This window comes from Eretmochelys imbricata, chromosome 24 (assembly GCF_965152235.1).
Source record: "Eretmochelys imbricata isolate rEreImb1 chromosome 24, rEreImb1.hap1, whole genome shotgun sequence".
Classification (NCBI taxonomy): Eukaryota; Metazoa; Chordata; order Testudines; family Cheloniidae; genus Eretmochelys; species Eretmochelys imbricata.
The window spans coordinates 3923593-3932101 of NC_135595.1; the positions used below are offsets into that span (position 1 = coordinate 3923593).

The 8509-nt window shown below is 51.5% G+C and overlaps 1 long non-coding RNA gene across 1 annotated transcript; it reads left to right on the forward strand.

Moving 5' to 3' along the window:
- Window positions 1-1813: 1813 nt before the first annotated feature.
- LOC144279510 (uncharacterized) lies at window positions 1814-3184 on the forward strand. Its single transcript, XR_013348678.1, has 2 exons — window positions 1814-2618; window positions 2756-3184. It is a non-coding gene; the product is annotated as an uncharacterized LOC144279510 (long non-coding RNA).
- Window positions 3185-8509: the final 5325 nt, after the last annotated feature.

Genomic DNA, 8509 nt, shown 5'->3' on the forward strand with positions numbered 1-8509 from the left:
GAGCTGTTTACGCTGATTGTGCTATGTAATAGTGACCAAAATGTATCATCCGATGGCTGTTTGGTGGAATGCGTAAAAGGAGTCAGTGTTTGTGCTTTAGGTCCTAGTGGGTCTGGTGTCCATATTCCACAGCAAGCTGTGTCTGTGGAAACCCTGTCGATAGGCCCAGGATTGAGGAGTCAGCGTCATAAACCCCCTGCTGAGAACGCATGGGTTATGCAGACTGGATTCCCTTCAGGGCAGGAGGGAGATGCACAGGTGCAGGGGTAAACAGGGGAGGTCTGCTGTGCTGAACCTGTTCAGAGCCTGTCAAATGCTTGAGTTGGTACCTTTCCCCTGCACTGATATCACCTAAAACGCTGCAGGGCAACAAGAAACGGAGCAGCACTAAAGGTGGAATGAGAGATGCGCTGGTATTAGGAGACCCTTGGGACGGGGATGGGGATTCTGCCAGTTCCTACATCAATGGGCTGTGTCCTAAAGGGGCAACACAACTGTTAGCAACATGAATGGCATTCCCCGCCCCCAGCCCAGAACAGCCTCCTGCCCTCCCACCTCATGGAAACCTCACTGACCACCCTATGTCCCTTGAGGTCCAGCCCCCGCCCCCAACACCTCATAGGGAAATCCCATCCTGTCCTTCCCACCTCATGGGGAACCCCACTCACCCTGCCTTGGGGAAATTCTCTGCTTCTCACATCATGGAGACCCCCCTTGGACTCCAGTCCCTGCCCCCTATCCCCACCCCCCTATGGGGGAATCCCAACACCCCCTGCCCTACTCAGAGCCTAGCCTAGCCCTCCCCCACTCCAACTCCCTGTGGGAGGCCCGCACAGCCCCTGCCTCCCCCTATGGAACACCCCCACCCCCATCTCCCAGCCTATTAGGACCCTCCCTTGAAGAACAGCCTCTCCCCCAGCCTATGGGGACTCCCCTTGGAGCACAGCCGATGGGCCCCCCCCCATGGAGCACAGCCCTCCCCACAGCCTATGCCCCCCCCATGGAGCATAGCTCCCCCCACAGCCTATGCAGACTCCCCTTGGAGCACAGCCCTCCCCACAGCCTATGGGCCCCCCCCATGGAGCACAGCCCCTCCCCACAGCCTATGGGTCCCCCCATGGAGCACAGCCCCTCCCCACAGCCTATGGGTCCCCCCATGGAGCACAGCCCCTCCCCACAGCCTATGGGTCCCCCCATGGAGCACAGCCCCTCCCCACAGCCTATAGCCCCCCCTCATGGAGCACAGCCCCTCCCCACAGCCTATGCCCCCCCCATAGAGCACAGCCCCTCCCTACAGACTTCCCCCTCAGGAAGGACCCAGCCCAGCTCCCCATAGGCTAGTGGCCCACGACACCCTGCCAAGAAAACAAATCACCGGCCCCCCCGCCCCACTTTGACATCCCGCGAGATTTGGAGGCTACTTCCCAGGCAGTCCTCGCGAGATCAGCCTCGAGAGGGGCGGGAGGGGCGTCTTGACTAGAGTGACAGGGCGGGGCCCCGGCTAGGTCCCGCCCCTTCGTGGCCTGGGCGGGGACTCAGCCCCGCCCATAACGTCATCGGTGGGTGCCCAGGGGAGCGAAGCCCCGCGCAGGGCCTCCCTGGGCGCGTCGCGCGTTGTTCGTAGGCGGCTTCACCGAGCGCCTGCGCAGCGCGTCACCGGCGGGGACCTTCGGGCTTCCCTGCAGCCCCGGGGACAGGCCCGTGGGAGCCTCCCCCCGGCTCGGGGTTCGCCCCGCTCAGTCTCGCCCCGGGGCCTCGGACCCGCCCCCACCTCCCCCCCCCATGCGGCCTCACCCCCCCCCCTCAGCTGCTCCCCCTGGGGCCTCGGACCTGCCCCCAGACTCCCACTTTCTCCCCCTGTGGGACCTTTGGACACCTCTCCTACTCCCCTCCCCTCCCCCCAATGGGGACGTGGACCCACCCCTGTCCCCACACAAGGGGCTGGATGTCTTTCCCCTGCCACCACTCAAAGGCCTTAAGGAAATCCCTTGAACCTGAATGACGCGGAGGGCGGGCTCTGCCCAGCAGCGGGGAGGTTGGAGGCAGGCATCAGCCAGGGGCAGAGTTAAGGGTATTTGGGAGCCTTCGCTGTAGCGTTGTCAACCCCAAGTGTTCAGAACTTGGGGAAACCCACCAAAATTATGAAACGGGCTTAAACATCAGGAGATTTTAATCATAACGGATGCTGGGTTCTTTTGATTTGCCTGCTGGCTTCTGAGGCTTTAGGCTGCACTCGGGTCATGGTTTCAAGCTTTTCTGTGTAACCGTGAGGGCTAGAAACTTTAATTTAAAAAATCTAAATAAAAGCTGAGACTCTTGCGTGACTCCTGGAGTTGGGGCTGTAAGAAAAGCATGAAATATTGTGAGACAAGACTTGAGATAAAATTGCAAGTGGTTGCAACTTTTGGCTGTGTTCTGGGGCATAGCAGGAGCCAGCCTAGTTTCCTGGCTAAGGCTGCTCTGCTTCCTATGGCCCCTATTGGGTCTGGGAAGTAGAGCCTAGCCACAGTGCATAGCACTACAGCCACACCCCTGATTTCCGCCGACATTGGGGGCTGGGAGTACAGCTGTTGTGGAGTCCTTGTGGCAACTCTGTACTGGCTTGTGCGGTCCCCTGGGTAGGGCATATTCCCCAGGGTCATTTTTCTCTGCTTATTGTGTGAGCCCTGGTGTGCAGTTTTCACACTCATCTGCATTTGCGTGCACAGATGTGAGGTTTGGTGCATGTCATCCAGTGTTCTTGTTAATTTTACAGGTGCTGTTCAGCAGACCCTTGGAAAACTGGCACCTAAGGTGCTGGGAACCCGCCAGGCACAGATCCCTCTGAGTGCCCATTGGGAGCTGAAGTCACTCAGCGTCTCACAAGATCAAGCATGATGCAGTAACGCAGCCTAGAAGACATTGCCCTCCGTATGGGAAGAGCCGTCGTTGGACGATCCCACAGGCCACTTTATGAAATCCATCCCGGTCAGCCAATCTAGTCTCTTTTTCTTTCTGCTGTGGTGATGGAAGCGAAGGGGTGAGAGAGATTAATCAGGGCTTGTAAAGTGCTCTGGGACCCTCCCAAGGAAGATGCTGCTTGTAAAGTGCTAAGTATTGTTTTTGTCAGCCCAGCCTCAGAAGGGAATATTTTATAAAAGTGAATCTTGATCACTATCTGTTAGTAATAAATTATAAAACACTGCGTTTCTCTCCTGCATGCATTCTCTCTCTCTCTAAGCTCCCCACAGCAGGCTGATCCTGTTGCATGCTGGTAGGAGCGGCCTATTTCTCAACATGTGCCTTTGTGAAGGGGGGGAAGGGGAAGCTTTTTTTTTTTTTTTTGGTCTTTGCCAGAATGATGCACAATAACAGCTCTTTGTACTTTAACGCTGTAGCATCTTTTATCTGAGAAGCTCAAAGCGTCTTACAAACAGTAATGAATTAAGCCCCCTGTGGAGCATTTTCATCCCCTGAAAAACAGGAAATTGTAGCATTACCTGGAAATGTAATTTGAAGTGTCTAATATTTGGGAGCCTGTGCACCAGGGCTTGACTCTCCATTGCTTTGCACCTTGTGTGATCATTCAAAGCAGTGCAAAGTGCTTGTAGAAGGCTACCAAATCTGAGATGGGTTTTACATCTACCTTGCAATGGTGTAAACGACTACATAAGATATAGAGTACCAGGGGATCTGGCCCAGTGTAGTCCCCTGGCCCCCATTGTTGTAGGATTTGAGTGCCTGACAAACACTAATGGATTCATCCTCACAGCGGTGATGCAGAGAAGTAGGGTTATTATTCCCCTTTGAACAGATGGGAAATTGAGATCCAGAGGAATTAGGGCCTTAGCCCTGGAAACACTGAAGCTCCTGGGTGTAGGACCTGGTGGGGAGTGAGACAGGAAGTGGGGGTGCCAGAAAGGAGGAATGTGACGCTCATTGTATTACCTCTTGCAGCCAAAAGCAACACCCTGAGGCAAAGAGGAAGCCAGAGCAGCTGTTGAAGAACTGGGGTGATTTTAACCTAATGCAGACTACTAACCAGCAGGCATGTTCAGCACCCACTGTAGCTTTGTACAGTGCTATGCAGTGATCCACTCTGATGAGGTCTGGATCCAAAGGAAACTGTCACCAGTGCTTCCTTGGATGTCATGGAAAAATCTGATGCCACCTTGGATTCTAGATTTGGGAATCCCAGGGGAAGCCCTCACATTGAGAACCAACAGACGGGCAGATTAGAACCAGAGACCAAACCCTGTACTGCCCTTAAGATCCCTCCCCCAACCCGCCAGCACCACCTTTGTCCTGTCCATGTTGAGCTTTTGCTGTTGTCTTCTTTAAGGGGGAATAAACAAGGCCTAGTGTGCCTGAACTCACTGAAACTGCAAACTGTCAACCAGGGGGAAGAGCAGTGAGTGGCCTGCAGCTCGGGGAGGGTGAACGGAGTGCACTGCTCACAGCAGAGCAGGGGCCGGTGCTACTTCAGTGAGTATCGATTCCTCTCTGCTCTCCACCATCCATGTGAGAAATACGGCTCCGGTTAGGCTGGATGTGTATGGTAAAGATCTGATTTACAAAGCTCTGCTGGCCCTTAGCTGAGAGTCTCAGGGTGCAGGCAGTTAAAGAGCAATCCCAGTTATAAGTGCAAATCGTTAAGCATCATCAAATGCAGAAGAGGATAGGGAATTGCCACAGTGGCCTAGTTCCAACTGCTTTTACGGTGTAGTGGTTACTGTGTTTGCATTATGTACAGTAGGTCCTGGGTTCAAGTCCCAGTGAATCTAGCACAGTCACCTTAGAAGGCAGTGTGGCTTAGAGTATGTGACTAACAGGAGTGCTGTGTTCCGTTCCTGGTCTTGTGACTTCGGGCTAGTCACATTTCCTCTGTTAGCTGCCTACTGAGGCAGGATAGTCTAGTGGTTAGGGTGTGCCCCTGGGCTATGGGAGACCTGGGTTTAATACCCTGCTCTGCCACAAACTTCCTGTGTGACCTTGGGAAGTCACTTAGCCTCCCTGTGCCTCAGTTTCCCTTCTGTACAATGAAGATAATAGCAATACCTTGCATCCAAGGCATGCTGAGCGGCCATATATTGTGAGGTGCTCAAATGCTGCTGAGGTAGGAGTTAGATAAGTACCATGGCTAGATACTGTGGGGTTTTGTGCGCCTTCTTCTGAGGCTTCTGGCCCACAATGGGGCATGGGTCTAACCTGATCCAATGTTCTCATCCCTGAGCCATTACATCAAATACAGGATTTAAAATTAATCATTTTAAAATGAGCACGGTGCCAACACTAGATTACAGTAGGTGGTACAGCTCAGAAGCTTTGGTGTTTCATACCTTAGGGCCTGGGCCTGCTGTGAGTTGGTGTCTCCCGCCATCAACTTCAAGGAGAGCTCTTAGTACCACTCAGCACTGTTCAGCAGTGTCTGAAGTCAATGGATTGGGGTAAAGCGGGAAACCCCATAATGAGCTCACATGGTGCGGGAAGGGATTCGTCCTCATGCTTCAGGGCATGAAGTGATCACCCCTGGAGGGATCAGGAAGGAACGACTCCTCTGTAGGCAGCATTGTACAAGTGACCAGGTGCATTATAGGTGGAATTTCCCCCCACTCACAGGGCTATTACAAGAAGCAAGACTTAACTGATGTATGTACCTTTGTTGTGGCCCTCTCCCCAGCAGCTGAATTTCACCCCACGAGCAACATTTGCACCTTCAGAGGCATCGTTCTAGACTGTAGGCAGGATTCCAGGCTCCAGTCAATGCAGCCGTTGCCTGAGCTAGAGTGGTAAATCTTTGCAAAGCGACTCCTTTTGTGTCACAAACAGATGATAAATGGCCACGACTCTCACTTTGATACCTTTCTGCGATGAAGGAAGCCAGTCTGTGTTTCATACAGATGAGACAGCTCTTTTCCTGGGGACACACTTCCCTCTGGTGGCTGACAAAGATGCAGCCGTGTTAGTCTGTATTCGACTAGAAAAAGAAAAGGAAGACTTGTGGCACCTTAGAGACTAACATTTATTTGAGCCTAAGCTTTCGTGAGCTACAGCTCACTTCATCGGATGCATGTGAAGTGAGCTGTAGCTCACGAAAACTTAGGCTCAAATAAATTGGTTAGTCTCTAAGGTGCCACAAGTCCTCCTTTTCTTTTTGCTAATAAAGATGGTTTCTTTGAGGCTCATTCCCTCCTGTTAGAGTCACCTAAGCGGAGGGAGTCACAGAATGGGGGTGGGGAACAGGGGGAGTATTTTTCAGTTCTCAGATTTTAACACGAGAAAGAGACGACCATGATAAAAATGTAATAAGGTGACGTGATTATGGTGCATAAATGCAGAGCAAGAACCAGTGACTCGAAGTTAAAGCCAGACAAATTCCAATTAGAAACAAGGCCCACATTTTTAACAATGAGGGTGATTAACCACTGGAACAAACTGCCAAGGGAAGTGGTGGATTCTTCATCTCTGGGGTTTTTAGATCAAGACTGGAGGCCTTTCTGCAAGGTCTGTCTTAGCCCAAGCCAAGGTTTGGGGCTCAATACAGGGATAAGTGGGTGAAATTTTCTGGCCCATGTTATACGGGAGGCCAGACTAGATCTAATGATCCATCTGGCCTTTAAATCTGTTAATCATGATGGATGTTTACTACCTCTGGGATCATCTTCTTCTTTTATACATTTTCTTACAGTAATTTAGTGCTCAGATTCCATTCCTGTTTAACCCCAGGACAGCTTAACCCTGTCACGGGTGTCCTGGAGAAAAATGGACCAGAGTTGGAAATTCCTACTCCAAACTGCCCCAGATTTCCTGGCGTTTAGCTCCAGGGTTGTGTTTGGACCCATCTTGGAGAGCCTGTTTTCTTCTGTGGAGGGTCCTCTCCAGGCTCTGCTGGTGACTAGAAGGGGAAAGTTGAAGCTGTCTGTGAGAGAAGATTATGGGCAGATGGATAAACAGGGAAAGGGAACTTGTAATGACCTGATCAGGAGCCGCTCTGGCAGCTGGTGCTCAAAGGGCTGTTACTCTGATGTGACAAGCTGCTCAGACACCCACTCAGATCCATCCTTGGTTGTTTTCACCACCGAGCGAGTAAAAAAGCTCCAAAATCTCCTGTTCCCCTGTCACGTTTCTCATTGTGCTGCTCCCAAGGCCATGGGGCTGTGCTTCTCTTGGCTCAGCCTGCTCACTCTCTTGTCTCTGCTTCTCTCATCTGCAGATGAGTGTGAGCAAGTTGGTTAAATCTTCACAGGGAGTCTGGGAAGGACACACTGGATCCAACACACCAGAGAGAAGTTGCAAAGATTGAGGGGGTATGTGGCTAATATTTGAACCTTGCCATTCATAATGGATACATTTTAACATGGGCCGAGTGACTGGCAAGAGTCCACCCCACGAGGGGTCAAAGAGAACATTGGCAGTTCCCTGGACAAGGCTGGTACCACTGGGATTAGGTGCATTCTCTATGGTGACCAGTGTCTCTAGGACTGCTCTGTGGTGACATAGAGCACATACGAATGCCTGGCTCAAGACTAACCTGATTGTCAAACCTGGGCTGGGGAACTTCCACCTTGGTCCAGACCTGCCCAGATCTATTGTTCTCAGGCCACGCTGCAATGTTCATCTACATTCCCAGATCCCATCACTCCTGTGGTTACTCAGTGATAGGGTAGATGTACTTGTAGTTACAGGGTTCAGCCAGTAGGGGTCTCCATGTGCCGTGTAAAGTTCCAGGTAGGCTGTGATCCCTGGTAAACAAGAGAGACAAAGCTGGGATCGAGCCCTTGGCACAGCTGAAAAACTCAGCCCTGGGACAGCTCCAGCTGGCCTCTCAAAAACTGAGGCATCCAGAAATCAATGGCCACCTTTGAAAATATGGCTGTTAGGTTTTGGGAAGCTGGAAACGTGGCAGGGCTGATACAGCAGCAAGAGGGAGGCACTGATTGTCTTGGAATCTGTTACACATGGAGGAGGAAGCCCATGTGAGAGAGGCCCGGTACAATACATTGTATCCCTGGAAGGGGCCCAGATGCCACAAGTGATGGACACAGGATAAGAACCTGTATAGAATTGAACCCAACTGGTTAATTACTTCCTGGATTTGGGCTGATGGCTCCATATAATCACATGGCTGTAGTTTTAACTGATGACAAAGACACGTTATCGGGCCAGATCCTCAGTGGGTGTAAATCACTGGTGCATCACTGATGTCAGTAGAGTGACATTGATTTACACTAGCTGAGGATCTGGTCCCCAGAGCTTTGGATAGGTGATTTTTTGCATTCATTATAAATTCAAATAAATAGCTGTATCTCCAGGCATTTTCTAAATCAATCCTCATATAGCACATCCCTGCTCCGCTAAAAAAGGAGCTGTTTATAGTGTTGTATTTTTATTTCTACTTTGCTCTAAGTCCAGGACATCACAGACCTGTCACAGATACATATTTCCCTCACTCTCTGCCCCTCTTCCCGCCCTGGTCACAGGAGCGGCTTTCAGTCCTTGTGGCTTAGAGGTGATTAGTGTGACTGTGTTA